The sequence below is a fragment of the Protopterus annectens genome, chromosome 5.part0 (assembly GCF_019279795.1).
Source record: "Protopterus annectens isolate FY-2018-M chromosome 5.part0, PAN1.0, whole genome shotgun sequence".
NCBI classification, from domain to species: domain Eukaryota; kingdom Metazoa; phylum Chordata; order Ceratodontiformes; family Protopteridae; genus Protopterus; species Protopterus annectens.
The window spans coordinates 1,269,270,098-1,269,293,412 of record NC_056735.1 but is presented as its reverse complement, the minus strand read 5'-3'; the positions used below and the strand labels follow the sequence as shown (position 1 = coordinate 1,269,293,412).

Below are 23,315 nucleotides of genomic sequence, written 5' to 3'. Positions count from 1 at the left end.
ATGTATAGACATATCTATATTTTGAGAAAGGGGCAACAGAGCTGAGCACATTTTCACTGAATGTATGGGCATGCCCAGTGGGACTGTCAACACTTATAAAGTGACTCCAAGCCACACCTACCTGTACTCCAGTCCGAGATTTTGTTTGTTACAGACAATGACATCTATCCCTGTTTCTGCAGTACTGCACATTACTCAAAATTTCCACTGCATTCCCCAGCTGTCTGCTGTACTTAATATGTGACTGAAGTTCATAACATTACACCACACACAGTCTGGCAGTCTTTGAAAACACCAACATAATAATAGCTCACATGTAAAAAGATGTGACTACTTCCAGATAAGAACCATCACCACCATCACCCATGCTACTTCCCTTGTCCACTGAGCTACATATGCTGCCTAACAGAGGGGAGTCATCCGTCACACAATTGACAGCATAAATATGTATGTTGTTATTCCTGCATCACATGTGACATAAAATGTGTGATTGAGTTCTATGTTACAGCCTTGAGATTGCCTGGTCTGCTGATTTGCCACTGCTGACTTACAGTTAAAGTAGTTATATGGGAACACTGCTGTACTGATAGTTGTGGGACAACAGTACATGATCTGCTTTGATAGACAGTAGTCCAAATATCATGTGACCCCACTGTTTAACATCTCCCTTGACTGATGTAGTGATTATGCCAACCATGAGGCCTAGTGATTATTAGGGGACACATACTACTGGACTGGGTATCTGTAGTCCCATGGGGATGTTACTTCTGTCCACATAGCCCACTATATTTCCTTGCATAAATGCAGCAGATCCATATATACAATACCATATTAGAGTAATCCTTGCAAGAAGTGTATAGGATAGAGACTTACCTTGTGAATGTAGCAGTTGACAGAACTGTAGCTCACGGTTGATTCTGTGTAATGCAAGCAGTACACAACCAATACATGGATGGGTATAGGTTGTGTGGGTTGCCTGGCATTAACAATTTTACTATATGTATATGAGTAGGAGTAAGATGTCAGTTCCTAGGGCCCTAGGTTGTCAGTGAATGTGCTATGTATTGTCTCTTAGCCAAAGCCAGGGCATACTGGGCACACCTACTTCTGCCTACAGGGACATCATCACAGGGTTTCTCCTCTGAGTCCTCCTGTGACTGATGATGTGGTGATCTAGGCACTGATGGGGGAGCTGTGTCACCCTTCCTTTCGCTGATCCTGCTGCAGCTGTTTTCACAGGATCATATTTTGCATCATGGAATATACTGTGAACATATGTGCACATGTGGCTGGAGAGTACTGCATGGCTCCACTAAGTATATCGAGGCACCAAAACCATGACTTCAGCATCCCAAACACATGCTGTATGATGTTCCTAGTTTGTGCATGTGCATCAATATGGCGTTCTTTGGTGAATGTGTGTTCATTTCTGATGGGTGTCATCATCCATGGTTCCAGTGCATGGCCAGCATCCCCCAATGAATGGCTCTGTGGGATGTCCCCCTAGCAGTCATCTGGTACAGCTTTGATGCATGCCAGATATGGGATTCATGATAACTGCCAGGGCTGCCAGCACACACATTCATGATAATCCCCTGGGCATTGCACACAATCTGATAGTTGATGTAGTGGTACCCCTTGCAGTTGATATAGACTCTACCCTCCTCAGTGGGTGTTGACTTGATGTGTACAAGAATGCAATCCTGGCATCCAGTACTTCAGGGTAGTGTGCTACATGGTAGAAGTGTTGCATATTGCTGGCCTTCACCTAAGGGGTAAGGGGAAAAGAAATGTGCTCACTGGAATGTGTTAGAATGGCATCCAGGAACTGGTGAAGTACCCTGGAAGCAGATGTCTGTAATACCCCCATCATGTCCCCAGCTGGTCTTTGAAAAGTACCTGTAGCTAGTATCCTAAGGGTTACACATACCTTAGTTTCCACTGGGATGGGTTCCCCTTGGTTGGCTTTGGATCTGAGTAGAGGGCTGCAGAGCTCATAAAGTTCCTGTAATATGCCCCTGTCCACCCTGTAGTGCTCTACAATCTTCAGCTCATGTAGCTCCTGGAAGGTTACCCTGGGTTGGAACACTCTTTTCCTTCTCTGTCGAGGCCTATTGTCAGCAGCAGCATTGACTTCAGCATCTAGCACATACAGATGTAGCAGAACTGCAGCACCCCCTAGCACTATGTCAGTTAAAATTCCCAAGTTTGTACTCCAGTGGTGCAAAGTATGGGGGAAAAATCAGATTGTAGGGTGTATGCATACTTTATAGTGCTCTGTTGTATGTGCTGACTGTGTGATAGGCTACCTATGATGCATATATCATTAACATCATTTAATGACCCTAGTTTAAGTTAAACAGGGGTCAGAATTAATTAATATGTCTTTGGCTTTTAGATACACTCAACACTGCAGCATACTGCGCAAACACGTGCCCTGTAGGTAAACAAATGTAGGACTTAATGTACACCCCCCAGGCTGCTATGCTCAGCATAATGGTGCACCACACAAACATGTGGAAACAGGCACACTTACCTAAGCAAAGCTTAGAAGTGAGTGTGCACACCACCCATGAAAAGATACTTTCAGCATGGTGGTGCACCATGCAAACAGGCGCTGCTAAGCTGAAATATGCTTAGAAGTCATTGGGCGCACCCTCCCTTGATGTCAGCTACTTTCTCTGTAAACACTTACATGGTTATCTGCCTACACAAAGGGGATATGCAGACATAATTACCTCTCTGTGCTATTCAGTAACTCCACCTCATTTGCATAGGGATCCATGCTCACAGCCTGGAAAACTACACATGTCCTAGCATTACCACATTAGCAACAGCCCCAATGTACCACAAAAGGTCATATAATACATTTCTGTCACATAATATTAATTTTGTCTTTTCCGATTTTTTTTATAAATCATGTTTGTGCTCTGAGGTGCACCATGCAAACATGCCCAGATTAGTAAAGAAATAAAATTAATTTAACTTATTTCCTTTAATTTTTCAGACATACAGGGGGATGGTTTCTCTCATATCTGTATGTGGTATGCCATTTCTGCCCATATATCTACATTTTTACAGCCCCTTTTGTCTGTCTACACTCCTGTACAAGGATTTTTTTCATGTACACTACAGACACTGACACTGGGTCTGCAGAGCTGCCTGTTTGCTTGCTGGATCACTCTAGCTGCCTCATTTGCATGAGATTCACCTGCTTATGAGGTGATCTGCATGCCACAGAACTTCCCATGTTGGCGCGTGCGTGCACACTGCTTAGCAGTGCTTACTGAATCTAAAACCTACTTACTTTTATGTAAACAGTGCAGTGCAATGCCTATATGGTAAAAAAAAAATATGTAGCCTTTATTAAATCCCCCCATGGAGTTAAAGATGTCAACAGCATCTTACAGATCTTGCATTTAGAGCAGAGATCAGCTGACATCTTTGTGACTTTGAGAAATGGACTTTAATCGATTGTTCTCATATATTTTGCATAACAAAATTATGGTGAGGATAATATCAAACTGATGCTACCCTCACCCAAAAGACTTACTGTCGTGGTTAAACTGATTAGTCAGGAAAGATCAAACAATTGCACATCTGGAAAACCATACTCACCAGAAATCTAGATTCCAGTCAATAGCAAAATCACCTGGTAAGAGGAGTAAAGAGATGAAGCAGGAGGTTAATCAGTGCAGGATTTCCTTCAAGAGACGTGAGAATTTGATCAAACTTTGAGCTATTAATAGCAACAGACTTGGGGTGAGAATCAACTATAGTAATTAGGATAGGAGACAAAACCCTGCTTTGAGATGTAGGTGGCATTTGATAGTATCAGTGTGAATAACTGTAGTTTATAAAGTTAAATTTAGTTAAATAATGATGTTTGAGCAGATTACTTCAACTATTTGCTATGGGTTGTTTTAACTGAATTTTTTGGGAAAACATGAAATAAGAGATTTAGACTGAGAAGATATGTAGTGGATTCATCTTCTTGGATGTAGCCCTGTCCATGCAAGAAATAGTTAAAAAGAAAATTGTATTATGAATTTGGTTAAAAGGCATTTAAGCATATACATGAATTGTGAAAACTTCTCAACATATCCATGTATGCCAGACAATTAGATAGCTCAGAAAAAGAAGCCACTTAAAATGTTAGTGCTTGCAATGCCGAGTCCATGGATGGGTAGATGGAATAAGTGAAATCCAGACTCACAGTATGGCAATGAAGATTGGGGTGTGTGATGGCTTGCCCCCTGCAAAAAAAAAAAAAAAAAAAAAATCAAGTTTGAAGGTGAATACTTCAAACAAGTCAGAGGTGTGGCAATGAGGGCACGTTGTGCTCCCACTTATGCCAACATTATTATGGCCTATTGGGAAAACGTTTTAAATTCTCCATATAAAAGTTCCTGGACATTTTATGGAAGATTTTTAGATGACCTGTGCTTTTTGTGGGAAGGGCACAGAGATACTTTTGAGTCTTTTGTAGAATATGTTAATGGTACCACCATTTTTTTAAGCTTCACACACAAATTTGATTGTCAAGAATTAAATGACTTGGATGTGAATATAAGAAAGAACAAAGAGGGTTTCACGTCTAAGATTTATAGAAAGGAGACGTTTTCTAACTCCTACCTATACTACACTAGTTCACATCCACACTACCAGAAGAAAGGGGTAGTGAAAGGACAACTAGTGCGTTTAAGTAGGATGACCTCTGACAATGAGATCTTTTACAGTGAGTGTGAGGTATTGAAGGGATTGTTTTTAAACAGAAGGTACCCAAGTGAACTTTTTGATCAGATACGTAATGAGGTAATAGAAGGAAGAACTGGTAAATTTGCTCCTATACTAGGGAGATTACAAACTTCTAATGAAAATACACTCAAGGAAAACATACATGAAAACTATAGTTCAGGAATTACAACCACATATGACGGCCAGTCAGGACTGGTAAGGAGAATTATAGATAAAGAATGGAAACATTTTGCTAAACTATCAGATTTAAAACACATTCTTGACAATGATCTTAAATACATTTACTGTAAAGGAAACACTATCAAGAATTTATTAGAAAGGGGCCCAAGTAGATATGGATTGGAAAATGGTTCAAAAAAGAAAAAAGGTTTATACAAATGTGGAAGCTGTAATTTTTGCTCCTACCTGGTGACAGGAGAGCTTTTTTATTTAAAAGTTAGAAATAGGAAACTAGTTTTAAATACATATGCTAATTGTAATACCAAGGGCATTATTTACTTAGCTGTGTGTAAAGAATGTGAATCTTTTTATGTAGGCAAAAGCGAAAAGAAGTTAAAACAAAGGATATATTTATTTATTTATTTATTTATTTTACATTTGTTAACCGGGCTAGTCTGGCTGGATACATGTCCATTTTCAGCAGAGGCCCGAGGAGAAAAGCTCCACTATTAAACTAAGACAATACATGAGGAATACTTTACTAAATAGATCAATCTTTTTTAACAACAAAAAAATAAAACAAAACAAAAGAGTACAAAGACAAAATACATTTGTATGACATTAGGACCAAAAGTGAAACTAATGCATTGTACAAACATAGTCTGATATGTAACAAAGCTGAATTTCAGATTTTATCCCAGAAGTTGTAGAAATACCCTAGAGGTGGTATGTGGGAAACCCTAGTGGAATACAGAGAATTATATTGGCAATTGGTATTGGAAGCTACCAGGGCTCCGGGTCTTAATGATATGATTTCACTATTGCCAGTGCTTAAATTAAGATCAGCTAAGCTCTGATCTTTTAATTGAGGTCCACATTTTAAGGAATTTTAAGATTCATATTAAGATATGTTACAGGAACATTTACTTTCATTTTGTATTTTAATATTTTACTTCAGTAGGACTAGCTTCAATTTTGGGATGTTGCCACTAGAGGGAACTATCAGTGCATTTGGCATTATACATTTTATATATTTTTATATGTATTATTTAGTTGTTTTCATAGAATGAAAGTTTTTATAATTTACACAGGGATACTTTCAACATCATTTATTTAAGTATATTTATATGTCAGTTATGGTATTTTAAAGTTTTTGTATATAATAGGGTACTAATTACTTAACAAGAACTTTAATTTCATTGGTTATATTTTAATTCCTGGTTCTATAAAAAGATGATGTTTTGAGACACTTTTTATCTGAAGAAGTTGATGACGAAAACAGGATTTATATTTGTGAACGTTAATATTGTGAACATTAAGTTTGTGCTCTTGTGGACGTCTCGTGTATGTGTTTTGGACTGTGTTCATTAAAGCCATTGCTGTGCCACTCTATTGAATTCAGGGTGCTTTGTTTCTTGGTTTATTAGTTTCTATCAGCACCATCCTTTTTGTGGTTTTGATGTTTTAGCGAGTGAGGAAGAAACATACTTACTGATGTCTATAAAAAACTAAACTAACTCTTTGGAAGGGGTTTCCAAAAAGCCTCAAAATAAAGAAAACTACTGACGGCCATTAACTGTTACTGAGCAAATTGTTGGGAAGCTAAGAGCAATTTTAGTACAATTTTGTATGTGTCACATATCTGTGAAAACAAATATGTATTTGTAGTTATTCCCATATACATAGATAATAATTTTTCTGAAACCATTCTGATATTTTTGCAGAAGCCATTATAGACAGCCAAAGATGTAAGATTAAGAATAAATTTTATTCCCTGCAGTGAAAAAGGCATTTTTTTCTGAATGGAATGTTGATGTTTACATCAATCACTTGTAAGCCTTATCCTTCTCATAGGATTTTGAGACTGAAGAATATGATACTTATTTTGAATTTGAAAAGAATGTTTACCAAATTTAAGTGAAATTCACAGAATGTTAGAGTCTTTGTCACTGAAATAAACAACTCAGCAGCTTAATAAAATCCAACAAAGCCACGTTTGATCTAAAATAGCTACCCAAGTCAAAGACAATCACAAGGCATTTTTACTTATGTTTGTAATCTCAAAAGTGCAACACAGCAATACACTGAGCTGATTGTGAATGATGTTACCTACACTAAGGCTGAAGATAAAGAAATCTATTGGCCAAAAAATCTGGCTCTAACCCTCTGTTTGTCCCTTAAGAAATACCTAAAACTGGTTCACCTCCAGCAATCACAAAACACCAAGTCCAAAAAGTGTTATCAAAAGCTAAAAATGTGTCTTGCCAATATCCATGGATGCATCTTAAATTGGATGAAGTACGTTTTATTCATATACCTAACATCAATGTTTAATGTCAGCCTCCATACAGTTTTTTTACCAACCAAATGGAGATCAGCTACAGCCATTCACTTACATATGACTCAGGTATTTACAGACGCATAAGTCTGACCAACATCATATACAAAGCCATGGAAAAATTTATCATGGAATTAATCAATCAGGATATAAGGGACCTCCAAACACTGGACCTGTGTCAGTTTGGATTTGTCAAGGGCAGGACATGCTTAATCAAACTTGTGGATATTTTTGAAAAGGTCACCAAAGCAATTGATAAAGGTAAAACAATACACAACATATACTTCAACATGGCCAAAGCTTTTGTCACAATTTTCCACTCAGGCATAGTAGACAAGCTAAATAAAGTGTGAATAAACTCCTATTCAAAAATAATAAAACCAAGAAAAAAAAAATAAAAGAGTGCAAAAAAAAAAAAAACTCCATAGAGGACAGAAATCACAAATGTTTGAATATTTTAATAAAAGTATAAATAAATTAAGCAGTTTCATCTCAGCATCAGAGGGCTTCATCAGAATATCCCCAAACTAAAGACCTACCAACATTATATTATCTCCTTATATAAAAATTTAAAATTGGTCACATGAACTTTTCAACCAGTAATCACACAATATTCAATAATACTACACATAAGGATCATGTTAAAAAGACACATCTTACAGACAAACCATTAAAACCCAAGGTAAAATTTATTCATAAAGTAAAAAACACATAAATTGTGTTTTGTGTGTGTATATATATATATATATATATATATATATATATATATATATATATAAAAGCTAAAAATGAACAGTGCAATAAAATATACAAAATTAATAATCATACCCTCCTGAACAATCGGATCTCCAGGGACTGTAATTTCAGAAGACAAGAAATGGAAATCATATTGTTCAAACCAGGATAACTGCAAGCATCTAACATTATTTGCCACTATAAATCCCATTTTCCAAGTACCATTCGCATGGACCACCCCTGGGGTGAAAATCTATCCTGTCCGCTGCAAAACTAACAACCTGTGAGATGGAAAATCTACTAAGTGGCTATAATGAGTGTTACTAATTTTCTTTTTATCAACATTGTGCATAGGTTTAACATGTGTTCTTTAACATTTTCTGCCTGTTTTTCCAACATAATAACCAGGGCATATTTGACATTTATCCAAATATACCACCCCCTGGGTGTTGCAACTGAAACATCCCTTCACCTTGATCAGCCCATTTGGTGTTAAAGCCCTCCAAAATGTAATGACACTGGTTGAAATTCCTGGATGTTCTAGTGAAATCAACACTGGTTAACCTTTCCAGAAAGCTTTTGAAATACTTACTACTCTTAAACACAATACTTGGTTTTAAACTAACTTTCTTTAAAGTTCACTGCAGTTCATAGGTTCATAGGTAGGTACTAGGCTATCGGCCCTAGGGCCTATACAGGCCTAGCCATAACAATTCCCTGGATATTTCTTCCCACAATATTTACTTCCCTGGACCCCAGGGTGATTGACGTGATCCCGGGGTGAATTTCCTATCTCCCATCCAATGGTTCAAAAATAACACCCAATTCTTGAATAAAATGTTAGAAAAAAATGGACTAACAATTTTTGAATAGGATCTTAAAAAAGAGAAATAGGTATTTACAGTCTCATTATTGCTCCCCACTTTAGGGAGGGGGGTTAACAGGATGGACCCCAATTATGACAACTTGGTAACTAATAATGGAACTGATATGGTTATAGTACTGGCAGTCCAATTATTTCTGAAAGTGATGTATTTATTAGACACATATGGTCATTACTGTGATTTTATCCAACAACATCCTTACTTATCAATGTGATTTTTTTTACAGAAGCAAGGTGTGGCTATGGGTACACTCGTATCTAATACTTATGCTAATTTAATTATGTGTGTATGGGAAGAAATGTTTCTATTAATCTCTAAGGAATATTCATACTGAATTCTATTTTATAATAGGTTTGTCAATTACACATTTATGCACTGGAGAGGTACTGTAAATGAGTTGATCTGTTTATTGAATATTTCATGATAACTGTACATTTTTTTTAATTTTAAAACTGCAATACTAGAAGCCACTATTACATTTTTAGATATTAACATATCAAGGTCTACAGATGGAATGCTGGACGCATCTATTTTTAAAAAAATATGTGGAAAAGAAAACATATTTCCATTGTGTTAGTACACCTCCAGGTTCTACCTTTAAGAATATTGTGAAGGGTCAGATGTTGAGACTGAATAGGTTAGTAACAATTGATGTACTTTTTCCTAAACAAATGGATCTTATAGAAACAGATTTTTGGTATACGAAGTACAGACTGGAGGAAATTAAATATGCAAAGGAAATGGTGATAGATAAAAGGACAGGGAGATATTTTTTCTGGTGCTAGGAATGATGATGAACCAATGGTAATGGATAGCATGGATATAAGCTTTATATATGTGTTAGCTTGTAATATGAGAGCTTCAGATATACAAAAGATAATTATGAAGCATTGGTACATGTAATCTTCTTTAGAGAAGCTGAGGGACCAGTTTTTTATGGGAAACCTACTTTAGTTTCAGAAATAAGATTAATATGGATTCTCTGTTATAACCCAATTTCAATATAACTTGGACAATTGGATGGGGAACAGGAAATCCATCCCTGGTTTTACACTTATGTCTCTAATGGACACAGGCAGCCTGTAAATGGTTTATCTCCCAGGCCCCTGCTTGTAAATGTTTCACCTCCCAAGACACTGCTTACACTTATCAAGGGTATCAGAACTTTTCAGAGATTTGGGATGCATTGCTAGGCTTAAAAAGTCCCTTGTAGTCATTAGCCTAGTAAACATCTATGAACCTATAAGGAATAGCAGAACTACATTCATGCTAGGTGCAGTCATGAAAAGGGGACCTGGCATGTTATAAATATGCTTTTTATAAAATCATTTATATAAGTAGAAAGTTTAATCATCCCCTTTTTAATAAAGAATTTAGTCTAGGTCAAAATGCAGACTTTGACAATGAACACTTAGTATATATAGTATTATGTGAGGAATGACCAGCCTTCTATATTGGTTAAAGTAATAGAAAATTAAAATAAAGGATATGTCACCACGTTTTGGATATTAGGAGAGGAGTAGGTACAAATGCTTTATATAGGCATTTTAGGGACAAGGGTGTTGTCCATAGATTTAAGTCTGCACTGTTAACTGCTCTTAAAGAGAGAAGAATATAGATGGATTTCCTTCCATAGAGCTGACAACACCCCCTGTTTAAATGAAGATATGTCAATTAAATCTGTTTTGAAATGCAAACATTTTAGATGAAATTGCTGTATTTTTATTGGATGTTTTATAACATGTGGCTGCAACCATTTGTTATTAAATGAGTATTGTATATGAAATAAACCTTTTATTGTCTGATGAAGCCCTAGTATGATGCAAAAGCTTGTCCTTTATTTTTTATTTTTTTTATTAAACTCTGGGAATTTAACTGTGCCACTGATGTTTTTTTGCTATAAGTTTTGGTTTGGTTCCTGCTTGAGCTACCTTTATTTGGTTTACCTTCATAATGTCGGCAGGCACATCCACATATTCTGTAATGTCAATATGTCAGAAAGTCAAACAAAACAGTGAATGTTGACATTACCGACTGCTCCATAACCTGAAACAAGTGCTACAATGGGTAAAAAAGGAGGCAAGATTTTCTGATTCTGAATATCGGCGTTCATGGTTTTGAGGAGTCGCAGTTCGGAGTTCACTGAATTTGTTTTGATGATGTGTCTGCTGACATCATGAAGGTAAACCATATATATATATATATATATATATATATATATATATATATATATATGTGTGTGTGTGTGTATGTATGTATGTATGTGTGTGTGTGTGTGTGTGTGTGTGTGTGTGTGTGTGTGTGTGTGTGTGTGTATGTGCATATGAGTCCTGCTAGATCATTTAGTTTAGTGGATATAATGAATGAACTTGATGTACAAAACAGAGAAGAAGTGATATGATAAGTTTTTTTAGTTTCCTTTGGAAACACAAAATAGGATAACAGACTGGCCTTCTCAACAGTTCATCATAATTAGATCACTGGGCAACTGGGATATTTACTAATGCAAGGAATGATTTTCTAATTTTTCTGATTGAGTGCTTCTGGGAGCTTTCTTCAGAAATAAAAATGAAGGCTATTGCGATGGACGCAATATTGGGCTGGTGCCTTATATTTCTATAGTCCTTTTTCTTTGTATTAGGTTTAAGATTATAGATCTTCAATAGAACATGAAGAATATAAGCTAATTTAAAAATAGGACAATAATGATTATGCACAATGGTACAGACTTCATAATTTCTTTTTGTGTTATGCTTTATTTCATGCGCATTTTCCTGTTTGACATTGTGAGGCAACTAGATAGACATAGCTATAGAAGAGACAGTAAGACTAAGGTTTGTATTTTTAGTAAATCCTAGTTAGAGACTTTATGTATATAAAGATAAGGGATATTAAACAACTACTTAACTGCTGGATTTGAAGTTAAATTTATCATAGGAATGTGATTGTATGATGTACTACAATTGAACATTTTATTGAAAACCATGATTATTTTGCAGAATGTATTATATTAAAATGTTCATATTAACTTGATTTTCCTTTACATGTTTAATAATTATATATGCATTTTTAACAATGCTATTGTGTTTAGGGGATTAAACAACACTTTAGAATGATTAGTGGGAATTCTTATCAGGGTTCTATATGCATATCATTTTTTCACATTGTAACTTTTGTAAATCATTTATTGAGGACAATAGTCCAGGAATTTCTGGGCTTGCACTTTAGTGGTGGTATATGTTTCCCAGTCTATGGTGGGATAGTTAAAGTTGCTCAGGAATATGGTATTTGGATTAGAGCTAAGTGCCTCTAGTTAGTTTAGATAGGTGCTATGACATTCTGCAGTCACAGAAGGCATTCTGTTTCTCACTGGGACATGATAATGGGCTTTTTTGATGGTAAGATGGACACAAATGATCTCAAGACCATCATGCTGCTGTACCAGCCTTGATGTAAGTCTTTCCTGGATGAGGATTGAGACACCTCCTCCTTTCTTGTCTTTGTTTGTAGTGTCTAGTTTAAACAAATGGAAGTAGTCATAGCCCTGCATCACCAGACTGATCTCTACTGATTTGTGCCATGTTTCAGTCACTATTTATATATCCATTACCAGTACAACAAGGAGGGTTTGCAAAAAATGGACTTTTTTATTTAAGCTCTTAGCACTGACCAGTAGTACCTTTAAGTTTTCCTTAGTTTGTTTTGCTACACAGGTAGTTTGATCCAATTGGAATTGCCTAGAAAAGGTCTGGAAAAGGCACCACAAGAGGATTGGTTTCTGGCCCAGAAATTCTAGTTTATTGGCCATTTGGGCAGTTTTTTCAATCTCCTTCAACTTTCTGGTCTAAAAGCCCACATTTGTGCTTTTCCCTCCTTTCCTGTAACTAGTCTAGTCCAAATACAGATTTGCTGTATCCAAGACTGTATGTATGCTTCTGAGCCCCCAAGCCTTTCTGTGTTGGAGGGAAGCCTTCTAGCTAATCAGTGGGAGTGGTAAGCACTAGGTAGCCTATCTACGACAAGAGAAGTGGTTTCTGGCAAATAATTTGTAGTTTATTGCCGTTTGGGCAGTTTTTCCATCTCTTTCAATTTCTGGTTTAAAAGCCTGCATTTGCACTTGTTTCCCCCCTTTCCTGTAACTAGTCTAGTCCAGATACAGATTTGCTGTATCCAGGACTGTTTGTAAGCTTCTGAGAGGTGTCAAAGTCTACTCTTCAATTTTTCCCTTAGACCTGCTAGTTCTCTCCTCTCCTGGACGTTTACTAGCTTATTAGTCTAGCACTTTACCATACCAGACTACTTGTAGCAATTATTGTAGCACACAAAAGTGCTACCAGCACTAAACTTTCTACAAGGAAACAGCACAAGTACTTATTATTAATGTCCACCCCTCCAGGGATGTCTAAATGTCAGTTCCCTGTGCTTTCTCCTATTAATCTGGTGAACATGGGCATCCTGAGGCAATGTAGCAACTGCCTCATGTACACTGACAACCCTCTCCTCTTACCTCCCAATACTCAGACTTGCGAGAGATGCACTTATATGTTCAAAGTGGAAGCCACCCACTTTCCAGCCAAGACTGGAATAGCTGGTCAAGAATAGAAGGTCAACACTTGCACCACACCACATGGAACACATAGCCCTCCAGAACACACACCAGCACTGCCTTCACATAAAAACACAAACCACACACTCACCTTTGTGGAGGCTTTCAATAAAAGTCTGCCAAAACAGCAGAGACCTCCAAGGCAGAAACGCACTTGACCACCACAACACAAAACTAATCATGAGACACATAACTCTCCTAAACAGTGTGCCATTTAACCAAAGCCCTTAAGGCAAAACAGCATGCCCAGCACACTAGTCATAGGTTACTGGATAGTGAGGCACACTGATGTCCCACTCACTAGGTTGAATAAGGAGAAAGTAACAGCTGTCTGTCAGATGCCAGGATCCACTACATAACACATGCACTCAGGTCCCTCAACAATAGGTACAAATATGACTCTGTTATTGTACATGTGGGTGTGAATGACCTGAGATGTACCTCCCTGGACTACATGAAAAGAGACATGGAGGAGCTCTCGGATTATGTAGCCCAGGCGGGTATGGCCCTAGCCCTGAGCAGCATCCTACCATCACCCAGAATGATATGTAGCCCAGGTGGGTATGACCCTAGCCCTCTGCAGCATCCTGCCATCAACCAGAATTATACCACAATACAGGCAGAAAATTATTGATTTCAACAACTGGCTAAATTTCTGGTGTCATTCTAAGAGGATCCAATATCTGTCTGCCTGGGATAACATGATTGACAGACATTGATGCTTTGCCAGAGATGGCCTGCATCTGTCAACCCTGGGCTTCCGGATACTGGTCAAGGCTCTTGCCACCCCTATAGTGCCTTTTTTAGGTGGTGTTCCAAAGACCAAATTACCAGCGTAACAGCTACAAACAAATGCAATTTGAGGGTTATGCTGCTCAATGCTAGAAATCTAATTCTCAAAATGCATTTCCTCGAAGCACTCCTTATAATGGAGAACATCGACATTTTTGATGTAACAGAGACCTAGCTAAGACAGCAGAAAGCACCCCTCACTACCAGGCTATATCTCATTCCACACCTTTCAGCCCCAGAACTTGGACCAAAGCTCCAAAGGCAGTGGTGTTTCCATATTCATAAAGGATGCTCACACCTCCAGACTGGTAGCCCAACATAATGCATCAGAGATACTTCAGGTGCAGCTAACATTGGGTAAGACAGAGATTCAGGTTGTAGCCTGTTATAGGTTCCCAACCATGTCCCAAGACTCACACTTCATATTCCTAAGCACCCTGGAGAATATTAGGGTCCAACGTAGCACTCTTATACTGGGCAACTTCAACTAACACTCCATTAACTGGGAAAACTACTCATGCACCAATACACTTGCCCAATGTTTCCTGGAATTCATTAATTCTAGTGCCCTGGACTACCTCATTCTTACCCTCACTAGAGGTAGCAACATCCTTAACCTGGCCATTACTTACATGGGTGACCGTTGCTCTAACCTCCTTGGTTAGATCCGACCACAAACTAATCATCTTGGAAATCCACCCCCCCCCCCCCCCCACAAAGGTAACCACCATGAAAAACTTCTTCAAAGCCAACTTTGGGCTCCTAAAAACAGAGGTGGCTAACTTCACGGCATCCATGCAAATGGAGAATAGATGCATGACCACCGAATCATACATCAATGCACTATACGAACACGTACACAAATGCATGGATCTCGTCATACCCAATAGAACCAAGACACTCTCTTCCAAAAAAAGGAAGCCAATCTGGTGGTCCACTGCCATAAACAAACTTTACAACAGAACGAGAAAACTGATGCAGAATAAGGTGAAGTTCCAAGACTGGAAAAACTCCCTTATCAGCCTCAACAAAAAGTTGAGACCCCTCATCAAATCCAATAAAGCTAGCTATGAAAGCAGAATTGCAACAGATAGTAAAGAAAACTACAAGGCTTTCTACAGTAATGTAAAAAAATCTCCATGACAATACCCAGATTTGCTCGGAGCTACTGCACAATGGTACCAATATACTGGCCGACAGATTCAGGGCCAACTTCACCCCTCTCAAAGGACCAATCACAATACCAGTAGATTGCCAGGCACCCAGTATTACTGCTGCACAGGTTAAAACAGCACTATCCAAGGCCAAGAATACAGCTTCTGTGGGACCTGACAATATCCCTGGCTGTGTTCTACATGAACTACAGAGTGAACTGGCACCTCACCTGTGTGCCCTGTTCAATCACAGCCTCACCTCATGTCCCTACCGAATGGGGCACTGCTATAGTCATCCTTCTCCACAAAGGAGGAGCGACTACAGACCCTGGGAACTATCACCCCATTAGCCTGACAAGTCTGATATGCAAAGCTATGGAATGCATCATCATGAACCTAATTAACAAGGATATAGGGAATCTCCAAACTCTGGATCCCACACAGTTTGGTTTTGTGAATGGTAGATCATGCATGCTCAACTTGGTTGACTTCTTTGAGTCAGTCACCAGAGCTGTGGATGAAGGCAAGGTGGTTCATACAGCCTACCTTGATCTTGCCAAGGCCTTTGATACCATTCCCCACTTTAGGAATCATAGAAAAACTCACTAAGCTAGGCATCAACCCCTATATAACTAGGTGGGTTGCAAACTGGATCACAGATAGAACCCACAGTGTGAAAGTAGCTGACTCCATGTCAGACTTCTTACTAGTCATGAGTGGACTCCCACAGGGACTGGTCCTGGGTCCACTTTGGTATCTACTTCTCAGAAGTCCAGACCAACACGAAGGGACTCTGGCTGACAAAGTTCGCAGATGATTGCAAGTTGGGAGCCATTATTAACTCCCCAAGTGATGTTGGCATCCTACAGAAAGGCCTCACTGTGACCAACGACGGGTGTTATAATCATGGCCTTAAGTTCAATGCCAAAAAATATGTTCTCATCCCCTTTAGGAAAAACCCAGTTCTCATGAATTATCACATCGATGGTAGCCCACTGAACACAGAAGGCGTTATAAGAGATCTGGGAACATATGTTGACTGCATCCTCTCATTTGTCCACCACATTGCCACTGTGGTCAGAAAGTCCTTCTATGTGGCACATCTTACTACTAAGGGTTCTGCATCCAGGAAGAAAGTGGTCATTGTCTCCCTCTACTCTTCTCTCATTAGGCCAATCATTGAGTACAATGCCCCATTTGGCATGTACCTCACTAGACACTTGCAACAACTGTAGAGGCCGCAAAAGTACCTCACAAAGAGGATCCTAGTCCTTAAACACTTGTCCTATATGGACAGACTCAAAAAAACTCCAACTATTATCTGTCTCATTTTGCCTACTTAGAGGCAATCTCTGCTTGACTGACAAAGCCATATCTGACCCAACTCTGTTAATAATACTACATCTAAAGAAATCCCAATCCCTCCACACCACACGCGCCAGAGACCTCAACCTCATTACCACAATCAACAGAACATGCTGGAGGGACAGGCTCATAACCCAGAGACTGCCCATGCTATGGAATAGACTTTCCATACATGTCAAACAGAGCACCTCACTGGCCCTCTTCAAGAGAAAACTTGATGAGTGGATGGGAAAATTCACCCCAGGGATAACTCCAGTGGCTCTACTCAACAGAGGAACTGGGAACTAAGGTCGGGTGGCACAATGACAGGGTAATTCTATGGGCTAGGCTTGTAAAGGCTCCAGGGCCATTAGCCTAGTACACACCTATAAGCCTATGAACCAATGACCAATGGGAGGGATAATGTTTTAGCAAGTATAGAAAAGCCTAGAGGGGACATCCCTGGCAAAGGAGCATGGTCTATTGCTGTACAGTTCCTTGAACAACACCAAAAGTTAAGTAAATTAGTGAAGTCAATTATCTTTACCTCATGTTGAAGTATCATCTTTGGAGAATGTAGAATGCTGCTCAGTACTATGCTCATACCTGCATTAATCACATAGAAAGAGAGCTCCATCATATCTCCCCTCATATAGTCCATGAAGGAGCGTCTCACATTGTTACCACCCAGGTGCACTATGAGTCATAATAGCAGTTGCTGTTTAAGCCCTTCAGTGCCTGTGTGATCTGGAAAATATTTGGCTCAGACAAACAGCTGACCATCACTCTTTATCTACTTAGCCTGGTGAGTGCTGCAGCTGTATGTCTCACTATGACGTGGCCTATGAGTAGAATACTGGGTTTTCTGCATGCTTGCCTTATATATACAGTAGTGTCCTTGATTGCTATGTGAGGTGGTAGGCTTTGCTATGTTGCATGCTTAGAATGTTACTAAGCGTGCTTAATGCTTAATTTGTTTCATAGGTCTATAAGGTTTGGGCAGGCCTATATTAGATAGTCGAGGTTCCACCAAACACCTGATGGTTGAACCATTATGTTCAAAGTTACAGAATTTCGAGTATCTAAAAAAAAATATAACTACACAATGCACAAAACAAAAACTTGTTTTAAGCAGGGGGGCAAGCCCCCCTGCACCCCTCCACATGGGGGACTGCTCCCCACACACCCTCTGCTACTTAAATATACCAACTCCGAGATTTCACCACATTGAAGTGAATGGAAACCTCCACTTATGGAGATTTTCATTCTAATGCTCAGACTTTTACAAATTTGAACATATGGTCTCGACGATATGTGGTTCGAACTTGTAAAAGTTCGACTACATGATAGGAACCCGGTTTGAGCAGGTGAAGCTTTTGAACTTCTGCATTTGATAGACTATGTGTTTTATGCGAGTTGCCCTTTTGGGTGAGCTGCTGCTGATCCTTTCATCAGTGATAACAGTGCAAAAACTTTAAGCATCCAGTGACATTAAATAAATGCATCTCTCACAAATTAGGTTGTACTGTTTGAGTAGCAAGTAGTCATTAGACAGCATGACATATTTCTTACATTGGCTCCAGATATTTTCAGGCTGACTACAGAAATTGCAGAAGAGTGCTTTTGTACAATTCTTATTTGTTGGATTTGGGGGGCTGGGAGACTGTTTTAAGTGGATAAGTAGTTTGGTTCAAAACCAAGACTTGGGGTGGTGATGCCTGTCTGGATAGGAATCTGAGGTGACTACTTATAAAGGGTGAGTCATTTTCTTGGGTTCTGGTAAGACTGCTATAGTTGCTGCTGCAGAACTGTCTAATCTGCTCAAGAGGAATGCTTAGTTATCTTTGGCTATGTAAAACAAACCGGTAAAACAAAAGAACGAGAGAAAACCAATGAAGAGCTGGAGGTTGTTGAATAAAAGATTTTATTAGCGCTTTCGGTGGGGTTAGTGCCTCACCTTCTTCAGAGAACAGTTCAACTAATTAACAAATGTTTTATATAAAATTTAGTCCAATTAAGCAATTAGTTTAGTCCCTTAATCTTAACTTAAAGATAAATACCAAACAACATTTCATAAATCCACGAAGATATGCATGTGTGCAAAAAAACATCAACGAAGTACCACTCATGGGTAAAACGAGAATTATGACCATAAATATTTCTATGCAAAACTCTAAAATACATTAAAAATGTTTAAAACTATTAGTACACCATAAACATCCTATAAAGTTCAAATAACATTTTCGGAAGCATTAAATTTCCCTAATTATTTAAGATGAAAAAAGGAAATTTAAAACTATTAAACCATCTACTAAATAGTAAATAAACTATACAGGATGGATATTTAATATAAATAAAACTAATGCTATTGTTGAAAAAAACGTTAATACTAGCCCTCGTTTATTATATATTGTTTCTATACTACTATGAGGTAGCCATTTAAAAACAAGTTATTTCAAACTAACTGGTCGTATCAGGTCACATATTCCCTTAATAAAAGCTAAGTTGCATTACTTGAAATAATAATAATAAAATATTAAACTATTCATAAAAAATGGTGATGCTACACTCATGTACAAAATGCAGTATAGCCGTACGGTTGTTCTACGTATTCCTATGCCAATATAAAGTGCATTTTAAGAAACAATATTTTAATGTTAACTAGTCTTGTTAAATCAAATATTCCCTTAATTAGGTCAAGAGATAATCTCATTAACATAATTTATTGTATTTAGCCATTCATTGATATTTATTGTAAAGAATATATATATATGTGTATAATGAATATAAATAATAATTATATATATAAGGTAAACACTAAACTACCTTAAAGCTCCTAATCATTGTGACAAGAAAGATGGATGACTAGCAGTAACCTCTTATTAAAATACACATAGGACAGAACACTCAATGGTGACTATCCTAAACTCGGGTATGTTAAATCTGTTATAAGAATAGATCTAGCAGTAAAACACAATACCCTCATTATTTTGAATCAAGCTACAAAGGTCCCCTATTGAAATGTCAGCACTCGATAACAAGCCAAAAAAGAGCAAAGGCCCATGAAAAGAGTGAATCACAAATATCACTTTTCTCCTTTAAACTTCTTTTTCTGCAGGGGGCATGCCCCTATGCCCTAATGTGAAATGTGTATATACCAACTCAGAGATAATCATACCTTGGAGTAAAGGGAATATTCTGTAAAATGTCCATCTTGGACTCAGTATATGCAAGTCCATTTTTTTGCAACATAGCTTCCATTTTTCTTGACTTACTCTAGCAGTTTCTGACATTTCATGTGGTTACCATATACAGGACTATGACACCAGACCAGTCTGAAATCACAGACAAACAACTTATGTTAAAAAAAAAACTAAAATTGCATGAATTGGGGAAATACATGTACAGGTAGATAAGCACATTTAAGATCAACACAAATATACAGTCTAAAGTTGAAAAAAATGCTTTTTCTTCCCTTTTTGTAAAAAACCCTGCTTTTAAAGCCTGGAGTCCATCAGAATAAGGTTTTGCTTTGTATGTAAATTAAACATTATGTAAATGTAGCATTCAGGAATACGTTATGGCTTACAGAATTACCAATCTTAACAAGACTTGAATCATAAGCCTGCAGAAATTGATATTTAGATTATCATACACATCTCTCTCTCTCTCTTACACACACACACACACACACACACACACACACACACACACACACACACACACACACACACACACTCATGCAAACACACACATTTATCACTTCCTTTACCTGAGGTTTAACTGTCTGTATATGGAAAAAAAAATAATATATATATATATATATATATATATATATATATATATATATATATAAATGAATCCAATAAGTGCTGGTGCAGAGTAAATGCCCCTTCGTAAACAGCAAAAACAAAAATCGATAAAGTCAGGAACAAAGGGAGCAAACCAAGGTGCCAAATCCAAAACAGCATACGTATTCCTCTGAATATAACTGAAACAGCACACCAAAAGGCAGAAGTAATAAAAAACGTTTTATTCCATTCACTAAACAAATAGCTGAAGGGTAAGCGCTTTCGCTAAATGCTTCATCAGACCCAATAAAACAACAGTCAATCTTATTTAAATAGTAAAAAATGGCGGTAACTCACACCAACCATTTAAAGTAAACTTGCATGTTTTATAAAAACAACTATAATATATTTAAAGTATAAAATACATAAATACAGCAACAGCATCCTAACTCACTAAACTCTTATTGGGGAGAGAAATTAAAAACATAATATTCCATTATATTAAGCAACCTTTATTTACAAAGCCTACGAGACTTTAAAAATGGTTTGACTGGGACCATTGAGTTCAGACCTGGAGAGATGTCTGATCTCAATCTTATAATCCAAATCGCCTCACGGGTTTCTGTGTATGTACGTATGTCACCTCCCCTGGGTCCCTCATAGATCTGTGTCACCTCCCCTGGGTCCCTCATAGATCTGTGTCACCTCCCCTGGGTGCTTTAGCCAAACATGTAATTGCAGGGGGTGAGTCACATATATTCAGTTTTAGGGTGGTTGAACAGATAAATAAAGGTTGCTTAATATAATGGAATATTATTTTTTTAATGTTTTTAATTTAATTTCTCTCCCCAATAAGAGTTTAGTGAGTTAGGATGCTGTTGCTGTATTTATGTATTTTATACTTTAAATATATTATAGTTGTTTTTATAAAACATGCATGTTTACTTTAAATGGTTGGTGTGAGTTACCGCCATTTTTTACTATTTAAATAAGATTGACTGTTGTTTTATTGGGTCTGATGAAGCATTTAGCGAAAGCGCTTACCCTTCAGCTGTTTGTTTAGTGAATGGAATAAAACGTTTTTTATTACTTCTGCCTTTTGGTGTGCTGTTTCAGTTATATTCAGAGGAATACGTATGCTGTTTTGGATTTGGCACCTTGGTTTGCTCCCTTTGTTCCTGACTTTATCGATATATATATATATATATATATATATATATATATATATATATATATATATATATATATATATATATATATATATATATATATGTGTGTGTGTGTGTGTGTGTGTGTGTATGTATATATATATCAATATATAGATAGTTATATTTATACTATGGTAGACTATAAAGTCTATGTTAAAAGCATATTCTTCTTTTGGTATTTAGTACAATGTGTGGATTTCATTGGCTTGTCTGCAGTCTTTGTTGTTCCTTGCAAAAGTTTGTCTACAACCGTGATGCATCATTGACAGATTCTATTTCCTTGGAACATCATCAGAGATAATAAAATTCTCATAAACCTGACACATTTTTGCCATTAAAGAAAAAAAAGTTTTCATTACAGATGCACACATCCCAGAAGCACACAACCACAAAACACTTGTTCAGTCCATACTAAACACAGTCAGAAACATTTGTAAACAGTGATCTGCAGTGCTTACTTTTGGGTAATCAGAACTAGTGTGTATGTATGATCATATGTCCAAACTGTTCCAAAAATGAGCAACATTTGGAACACAATACTTGGGAGCCAATAAAGAGGCTGTGCACCACTGGCTAAAAGGTGCAGCTATGAAAGAGCAACATCTGGTGTGTACAAGGACCGCTTTCCAAGATCTCTAAACATAGCAGCATCATTTGACCCAATTCACTCGCAACACTTGCGTGAAACAAAAATGGCAAATCTTATTTTGTAGCAGCAAGCCCACCCAGATGTAATGCAATGCATGTGAACCTAGCCTTATTTTGTCATGTGACAAACATGACACACATTGTACAAATCTGGGATGGTAACATGGCAAACTATTAAACACTAATAATGGCATGTAGCATTGATGTTAACTTTGTCTAATACAGGGTGCATATTTACAACTGCAGTTCTAAATCAGTCATGATCTGTCCATCTCATTTTGCTGATCCTTAGGATACATATGTCACATGTTCTCAGATACTTAGGATGCATATGTCACATGTTCTCATTTCTTTCATCATTTTCTTCATTCTCCATGATTAGTATAATGTCTATACAATCCAAGTTCTAAACTGGACATTGCTTTAAAACTGAATAGCACTGTCATTAAAGACTGGACTTCACTGTAGCTTTTCCCAGCTCAATTTATCAGTCCCTTTACAGGTCTGCCTTCTACTCCATTCTGGTTTACTTTACTGGAGCATGGTGCCTACATTGCTCTTTTTGTAGCTTTAGACTATTTTATGTGCCAAGGTTGCTACTCTCATTCCTACCCAATTTATATTCACATATTCTATTGGAAAAGGATCCAGCACATCAGGTTAGCATATACCTGCTGGTAGATCACTGGTGGCTGATGATGATGATGACACCCTGCAGATGGCACAGTGGCACCATCAGTAATTATGACAGTGGAGAACACTTTCACATCACCCATAGCCAAGGTAACTGTGAAGGGGCAAAATGAGCCTTCTGCATCACCTGAGTTCCTTGAAAGTCATCCAATACATGTCAGTTCAACCCCTGATACTCAGATATCACCAACATAAATTACATCAG

At 37.6% G+C, this 23,315-nt stretch overlaps 1 protein-coding gene across 1 annotated transcript in view; it reads left to right on the top strand.

Annotated features, from left to right (window-relative positions):
* The window catches only part of LOC122802349 (zona pellucida-like domain-containing protein 1), a 658,361-nt gene that overhangs the window by 125,063 nt on the left and 509,983 nt on the right, over nucleotides 1-23,315 (top strand). The window lies entirely within an intron of this gene.